Below are 8,952 nucleotides of genomic sequence, written 5' to 3'. Positions count from 1 at the left end.
CCTGTGTCACGTCATCGGGCATGTCAGTGTGACACAGAATTGATAAGTCAAGTCAGAAGATTTATATATAGAAGGGTGAGTGGTCCGTTGGTTAAAGAAAAGGGCTTGTAACCAGGAGGTCCCTGGTTCAAATCCCAGCTCACTCACTGACTCACTGTGTGACCCTGAGCAAGTCACTTAACCTCCTTATCCTCTGTTTCTTGGGTGAGACGTTGTTGTAAGTGACTCTACAGCTGATGCATAGTTCACACACCCTAGTCTCTGTAAGTTGCCTTGGATAAAGGTGTCTGCTAAATGAACAAGTAATAATAAAAATAATATCCCTACAGTTACAGGTAAAAAGTGCTGACTTGTTTGGGAACTGGCCTTCTTTTGAAAGTAAGAGTGTTTGGATCCGTGCCCAAGGAAGGACGGGGCATGTGGAAATAGCAGGTAAACACCTGAGCAACACAACAGTCAACTAGTCGAATAAAAAACTGGCATTCGACCTCAGAAACTGTCAGTCGACTAATCGCAGGTCATGTGATTGTGAAGTCCTGTCACGGTTGCGTTCATTAACATATAAATAGGGGCAGCAGTGTGGAGTGGTGGTTAGGGCTCTGGACTCCTGACCGGAGGGTTGTGGGTTCAATCCCCAGTGGGGGACACTGCTGCTGTACCCTTGAGCAAGGTACTTTACCTAGATTGCTCCAGTAAAAACCCAACTGTATAAATGGGTAATTGTATGTAAAACTAATGTGATATATGTATAATGTGAAATAATGTATAATGTGATATCTTGTAACAATTGTAAGTCGCCCTGGATAAGGGTGTCTGCTAAGAAATAAATAATAATAAATAACATGTTAGAAGGTCAAAAAAAAAAAAATTAAGCAATTTTAAATTACAGTGCACAAGCACCAAAATGTTACAAAACAGTACGTTGACAAATAGAGCACCAGACATGATAAAAATATGGGATTTATACATTTAGATTTTTTTAAAGGGGCGATTAGTCAACATATTTTGACCTCAACTATTTGACTCTCTCTCTCTCTCTCTCTCTCTCTCTCTCTCTCTCTCTCTCTCTCTCTCTCTCTCTCTCTCTCTCTATATATATATATATATATATATATATAAACTGTGAACACTACATTCCACAGTAACGGAAGACATCTTAATACAGACTTGTTTAAATCCTGCTGTGTCTGTGGTTTACCTGATTAGCAGAATGTATGCCTCAGTGAGAATCACTTTTGTATATATATTTGGGGGTGCCAAACTGCCAGGAGATCTGACAGCCACAGTGTTCACTGAAGCACTGATGCAAAGCGTAATCAATCATGTAGCTGTTAGTATTTATCAGGCCCATAGCCATGATTCTATTTTGTATTTTAAAATGTGTTAAATATTTGTGATCTGGATTTAGTATTTCAATTACGTTGTGATTCAATTTTCGGTTTCACTTTGACAAACAGTAAAGTGCGTTTATTTATCATTTATAAATGCAAGATATTAAAGATTTTACTTTATCATTTTAAGAAACAGCCTTATGACAGCGAGTTACAGCAATGCTTTATATTGCACTGAAAGAAAAACGAAATATATAATGATTTGTTCTGTGCATGTACTGGAATTATAGTCTGAGTGATTTAAAACTGAAGCAGGCTACCTGCTACAGAAATTATTACAGCAAATACATATGGATGGGAACTCCAAAGTACTGTGAGATAATTTATATACAGGTAGTTATAGGACTTATCACAACAGCAGCATCTAAATGTCCAAAAATGTCTGCAATTAGTTTTTCTATCATATATCTTACTGTTTCTAAAACTTTGGGCCATATTTTGAAAGTGTTTTCTCCATCTATAATTTACTCCTATTTTTTACAAGGGAAAAAATGATGGTTTAACTATAAGAATAAATGAGAAACAACCTGAGAGTGTTTAAGAAAAGACTTCTAGTCGAAATGTTTATCAGATGATTTTTAATTTCTTTAGTATTGCATAGCAGGTGGTACATACAAGTGTTTTTCATATGATCAGTGTTTTACAAAGAAACTCTACTCAAAGCAGCTTAACTGAGTAATACAAATATCCCATTATGGATTCTCTCTCTTTAGCCAAGAATAAAAACAGTACCTGTATAATAATAATAATAATGTTTAGGCTTTTAATACATACATTTATATTACACACGGAGATTTGTCATTGGTTCGGTCATATCACAAAATTGAAAAAGTTGGCTAATGTCTTATAATACACCTTGTGTTCATTATTTAAGATTGTTTTGAGGTAAATACCAGCTCCCATTGCCAGGGGGATATGGTAACGCTTTCTAGAGGGAAAAAACATTTTTTTTGGCTAATATCAATGAGGTTTCAAGAAAAAAGTATAGACGGCTGCAACAATGACCAAGCAGCAAAGGTTAGGGGTAAAATATTGGGGGCCACTACATTAAAGCTAGGATGTGTTTGAGCAATGGGATGTTTTCATATTTTTGAAATGCAATGATATACCATCCTTAATAATGTCACAGGTACACCAGACCACAGTTTAGAGGATTGTACTGCCTTGAAAGGGAATTTCAGATCTATCAAAGACAGAAAAATCAACCAAGTTGGTTACATTTACCATGAACTAAATCAATGGCTTTCTATCCCAGTTATATAAACTGTACAAATGTACCTTAAAAACATGGATGTTACATGTGACTAATGCTACTTTGTATCACTGTGGTCGCTGTTATGTTACTTTTCAGCATCCCATTCCGTTTCCAAAGGAATTGTGTTCTTTCAGAAATGCTCTGTTCCAACAGTCGGACAATTCTTCTGACATGCAAATGTACACACATGTTTCTTTAAATGTCCACCTGCTGCTGAAGAAGAGGCTTTTGGGTACTGAGAGCTAGTGATTCAAAAGCATAGTTCATCTAAAACACAGTGTGGAAGGGTGGTGGGTAATTCACTGACACAGGATACAGAGAAATGATTCTGAAACACCGCACAGGTGCCCAGTTTTATTAGGAACTGATTTCGGTTCAGCCCGCAGAGGGCGCTGTTGTCTGTGGCCTGCCGTACCAGCTATGCAATTCCCCCAAGCAATTCCCCCAAGACCCGCCTCCCAGCCACTCAGAGAGAAGGAAAGTCCGCACACCCACTCTCCCCCCTCTCCGTGTCACTGCCATGACTGACAGGCGGATATTGACAAGCTGCTGCCCTCTCCCTGCAGCACTATGAACACGTCAGAAGAGTCAGCACAGGTCTCCCCCTGTTACATATCCTCCCCCTTAGAATGGCACCACCGGTCCATTCGAAAATCCTACATCCCCATGCCTTCCCGAGAGAAAAAATCTGCGTTTTGATGCAGCTTCCCTGCTCGGTGGACAACCCTGAAGGCATAGGGCTGCAGGGCCAAGTACCACCGCGTGATTCTGGCGTTGTTATCCTTCATCCGGTGAAGCCATGCCAAGGGGGCATGATCTGTAACCAGGGTGAAGTGTCGCCCCAGGAGGTAGTACCGGAGTGACTCGACTGCCCATTTTACTGCGAGACACTCCTTCTCGATGGTACTATAGTTCTTCTCGCGGGGAAGGAGCTTCCTGCTGATATACAGGACCGGGTGCTCGCTTCCCCGCACCTCCTGGGATAACACTGCCCCGAGACCTGTCTCTGACGCATCCGTCTGCAGGGTAAACCTCTTACCGAAATCCGGACTGCATAGCACTGGCTTACTACACAACCACCGCTTCAAAGCGAGAAAGGCCCTCTGGCACGGCTCCGTCCACTGAACCGTATTTGGGGCAGCCTTCCTGGTGAGGTCTGTCAAGGGAGCAGCAAGCGTGGCGAAGTTCGGGATGAACTTCCTGTAATAGCCCGCTAGTCCCAAGAAAGAGCGCACCTGGGTTTTGGTTGTAGGGACCGGCCAGTCAGCCAAGGCTTTCACCTTAGCAATCAGCGGTCTGATCTGGCCACCCCCTACTCGATACCCCAAATACTCTGACTCACTCTTCCCAATGGCACATTTCTTTGGGTTAGCAGTGAGCCCAGCCTCCCGCAAGGATTGCAATACCGCCGCTACCTTACACAGATGACTCGGCCAATCCTCACTGTGGATAACCACGTCATCTATGTAAGCAGCGGCGTACTGCTGATGGGGCCGCAAAATGCGATCCATCATCCGCTGGAAAGTGGCTGGTGCTCCGTGCAACCCAAAGGGCATGGTCCTAAATTGGTATAACCCGAAGGGAGTCGAAAACGCCGTCCTGCACGTCGTCACGCCCTTGCTCGAGTCGGAAGTCACGGGAACGAACTAAAAAATCAGCTCCCATGGCTTCCAGCTCTGGGTCGGGTCGGTCCGGAGCGGAGGCAGCCGAGCCAGACCCCTGTGCCGACTCCGCAGCCTCCCCCCCCGAATCTTCACCAACCGCCCCCACCTGAAACCTCTCGGACTCCTTCCATCGCCAGCCCTCATTCTTAGTGGCCCAACGTTCCCGTTTAGTTTTTCGGGGTCTAAATCTATGGCAAAACCAATTCGGGTCACAGAAGGGGAAGATCTCTCCAATTACTTCCTCCTTCTTGGCCAATAGGGTGGGCGGGGCTGTCAGAGCAGCTAACCAATCCTTAAACTGCCCACAGTCCCGCCCCAGAACTACTGGTACTGGCAATTGAGGACATAACCCTACATGCACGTGCGTCCCCTGCTGGCCAATCGTTATATTCACACTTATCTTAGGGTAGGAGCGTACATCCCCATGAATACATTTAATATGCACCTGTCCCAATAACCGTTTATGCCCCAGTGATATTAGGCTCTCCTGTATTAGGGACTGACCACACCCTGAATCCAGGAGCGCCTGGGTTTTTGTACCATCCACTGTCACAGGAATAACAAAACCCGTCTGCTGAAGTGACTGAGGTAATTGAACAGGCTTACCTGGTCGGCTGAGGTCACACTCCATCACGGGGCAATCCCGCGCGAGGTGTCCCACCTCCCGGCACGTCCAACACCGCAGTGGGCTAGTTTCTTGCCCTGGAGCCTCGGCAAGAGGTGGAAACACCGGAGCCATCAAAGAGGCTCGACGGTAAGGAAGCCGTGCGAGACCCCGGTCCAACCCCGCAGCAGTCCGAGGGGAACCCCACGCTGCCCCGGTCCCTGGGCCGGGAGCTCTCACAGCCCCCCCCCCGTCCAAAACCTTGTACACCCCTTCCCCCCAGTTCCTTCGCCCTATCCGGGGCCGGTGGGGCGGATGATGCCGCAGTGCTTCTCCCCGGCAGCCGGGCTGGCGTTGGTTCGGCTGCCCGGTACTGCTCTGCCAGTGCGACCGCCTGATCCAGGGTGGCGGGTGCCTGCCGCTGTACCCACAGCCGTGGTTCCGGAGCTAGACACTCCAGAAAGCGCTCCACCACAATCACCTCCACCAGCCTGGCTTTCGTGGTCGCATCCGGCCTCAACCACCCCATGGCATACTCATTCAAGCGATGGGCGATGGTTCTAGGGTGCTCCTCGGGCGGGAAGCGCTCCTCCCGAAACCTCCTGCGATAGACCTCCGGTGTGGCCCCCACGCGATTCAGGATGGTGGCTTTTAGCGTGGGGTAGTCCATCATCCGGTCGGGAGACAGCGTCCTCGCTGCTGCTTGCGCCTCCCCCGTTAACTGGGGCAAGAGGTAACTGGCCCATTGGGCCTGATCCCACCTGGCAGAGGTCGCCAGGGCCTCGAACACCTCCAGGTAGGCTTCGGGTCGATCCTCTGCCGTCATCTTGGTGGGTCTCATCAACCGGGGGTCAGGTCCCGCCGGTCTAGCCGCCCCTTGCACTGCTGCCGTCAGGGTCTGGCGCAGGAGATTCATCATCTCCGCAAACTGGGAAGCATCCATGCTGGTGTGCACTGCTTAAAGGGGGCAGTGCCAGTGAATCCCACTTCTGACACCACGTGTGGAAGGGTGGTGGGTAATTCACTGACACAGGACACAGAGAAATGATTCTGAAACACCGCACAGGTGCCCAGTTTTATTAGGAACTGATTTCGGTTCAGCCCACAGAGGGTGCTGTTGTCTGTGGCCTGCCGTACCAGCTATGGTAGCGACAGAGCCACAACTATACCGGAGAGGTACAGGGTACAGAGGTTTAAACAAAACAGTAATCAAAAGACGAAAGGAACAGGGAAAACAAAACACAGTAAACAAAACTACAAAATAAAAAGTGCTGCACTCGGCAGCTTCACCCCAACCGTCGCTACCCGCACGGCCCGGGTCTCCGTCCTGCACTAGCGGCTCCCTCAGCCTGCTATATACTCTATCGGGGCTGCCCAAGAGTTTTCCCCGCTACCGTTAATTCTTTTATTTCTTTCTTTTATTATTTATTTGTCCTGCTGGGATTTTCGTCCCGGCTGATTTTCCTCCAGTGATTCCGCACGCCTTTTACGTCTCCGTGGGCAGACCTGAGGGAACAGCAGAATGTTAACTTATAGGGTCAGCAATTCCCCCAAGACCCGCCTCCCAGCCACTCAGAGAGAAGGAAAGTCCGCACACCCGCTCTCCCCCCTCTCTGTGTCACTGCCATGACTGACAGGCGGATATTGACGAGCTGCTGCCCTCTCTCTGCAGCACTATGAACACGTCAGAAGAGTCAGCACAGGTCTCCCCCTGTTACACACAGTATCAAACCTTCAAACCTACTATCACTACTACCTGGTTTCAAACAGCAAAAGCTAATCCTATTTATTAGAAATAGCAAGTGACTTTATAGAGCATACACCATGGATGTTCATCGATTCCTGTAGTTATAGACTCATTATTTACAGCTATACATGATTGTTATAACTAGAGTATTCTGTTTATGTATAATTATGGAAAAGAAAGTAATAACACAACACAGTGTAAAAGTGTGATTCGCACGCCATTCTGTCATTGGATTTGAATGGATGCAAGAATGAATCCAAAATCTGATCCTGTAAGAAGAATATTCACTCAGGACTGCAGAATAAGAAAAAGTATATATTCAATGTTAGATATCTCAACACTTGTTGTATAAACTAAATGATTAGATTACCAATACATTTAGAAGATTACCATTCTTCTAAATGTATTTTGTAGAAACTAAAATCCAGGTTTTAAACTTCCCTGAAAATGATTAAAACATGTCAGAGATTACTGATGTCTTACCCTCTTCCCTAGCTTCTACACCCACCCGAACACTACCCTTAAAAAAATGAACGGGCCATTCACAGTTTTTTATGTAAGAGAATTACTGTCAGGTGAGCCAGTGCAAATAAATGAAATTGTCAGCCAGGCAGTCTGGCCAATATGAAAATATCTATCGATCACAAATCCAATTACTGCTGTTCATCTGTCTGCAAGTATAATAGCTACTTAACCAACAGCAATGTTATGAGCTCCAAAGATGCAACTGTCCTTTAATTGAATTGGGGGGTTTTGGAGTAAGACATTCACTCCCACAGTGTTCAGGAGTAACTAACACAGTTTTGTTTAATGTGAAGCTTATATGGGTGGGGGCATGGTTGAACATCAGTGAATCCAAAAGCCTTTGTATCCATTGAGCAGGTGCAGTCGTGGTTAGAAATAGAAGCAACGAGGGGAGCTTTCCCAAGGATAAACAAGAACAGTTGGAATTGGGGTCCAGGGTGTGGTGAGTTTAGCAGTATTTATCCAGTCCATGGTTTTATTTAATTTTAAACTGTAATGGCCAACAACTGTGCCTTTGTTTTGCATGCTCATAAATAGACCCTGTGAAAATGAAATTCTACAAAACAACAAGATGCTTCCCCTCGTTGAAAAACATTCAATTGCCAGTGTTACTAAATTTGATCCGAACTTTATTGTTTGATAGAAAGGTCAAAAAAAAAAATGTGGTGGTGGCTGTGGAGGGCAGTGACAAATGGGTACTTTGAATTGTGTTGACTGACTTTTTCTTGGTAAATAGTGCTCCAGATGTGTGGTAGTTGAAAACATGTTTTTAGTGCAAGATGTCAGTTTCCTTATTGTGAGCAAGCAGACTATTCGCTCGCAGTCTGCTGTGTCACTTGGCTAATTTGTTACCTCACTGTTCCTGTCAGTGAAGGCCAGAGCAAAACATGTTGTTTAAATTGACTGCATCATGCAGAGGAAATTCTCCTGAAATGGGTTATTCACAATGAAAAAAACAAATATTCACACTGCAGTGTTCAACAACATTGGGGTTAATCAGGAAATCAAGCATGGATGTGTTAACTGAAGAAAGCCAACGTAGTACAATAACAAAGGGGGTTGTTATTAATAAATGCAGGAGGGATCTAATGTCACTTGGCCACTTTGCATAGTTGTTATGAAAAACACATTCACTGCAGACTGTACTAGAGGAGGCCACTCGACCCATCTAAGCTTGTTTGGTTCCTTGTAGCTGATTGCTGGTACCACTCTCTGTCCTCTATCTCCACTTAATTTCCAACTGTGTCCTCTGGTCCTGGTCTCTGTAATGCTCTTAAAGTAATAGTTTGGGATAATTATGTTAACACCTTTTAAGACTGTAAAGACTTCAGTCATGTCCCCCCTGATTCTTCTTTGTTCAGGATAAATAGATGACGTTCTTTCAGCCTCTCTTCACGTTCATGCCATTAAACCCTGGGGTCAGTCTGGTTGCTCTTCTCTGGACTCTCTCCAGGTCCACAATGTCCATTTGGTGCTGTGGACACCTGAATTGAACACAGTATTCAAGTGCAGTCTCACTAGTGCATTGTACAGCCTCATCACCATCTCCCTGGATTTGTGAAAAATCTTTGCAGCGGCTTGGCAATCCTCCCCCATGTTTCTCTAAGACCTCTTGGGTATATGCTATCCAGACCAAGGGACAATCATTTTCCACTATATGCCTCATCTCCATTTGTATAATATTTCATTAGTCTCAGAACTCCTAACAAGAAATGTACATTTAACAGTTCCAAATGTATAGCTCAGATGCAAGTGCTGTGAAAATG

Source organism: Acipenser ruthenus, chromosome 25 (genome assembly GCF_902713425.1).
Source record: "Acipenser ruthenus chromosome 25, fAciRut3.2 maternal haplotype, whole genome shotgun sequence".
NCBI classification, from domain to species: domain Eukaryota; kingdom Metazoa; phylum Chordata; class Actinopteri; order Acipenseriformes; family Acipenseridae; genus Acipenser; species Acipenser ruthenus.
Note: the sequence above shows the minus strand (reverse complement) of the source record.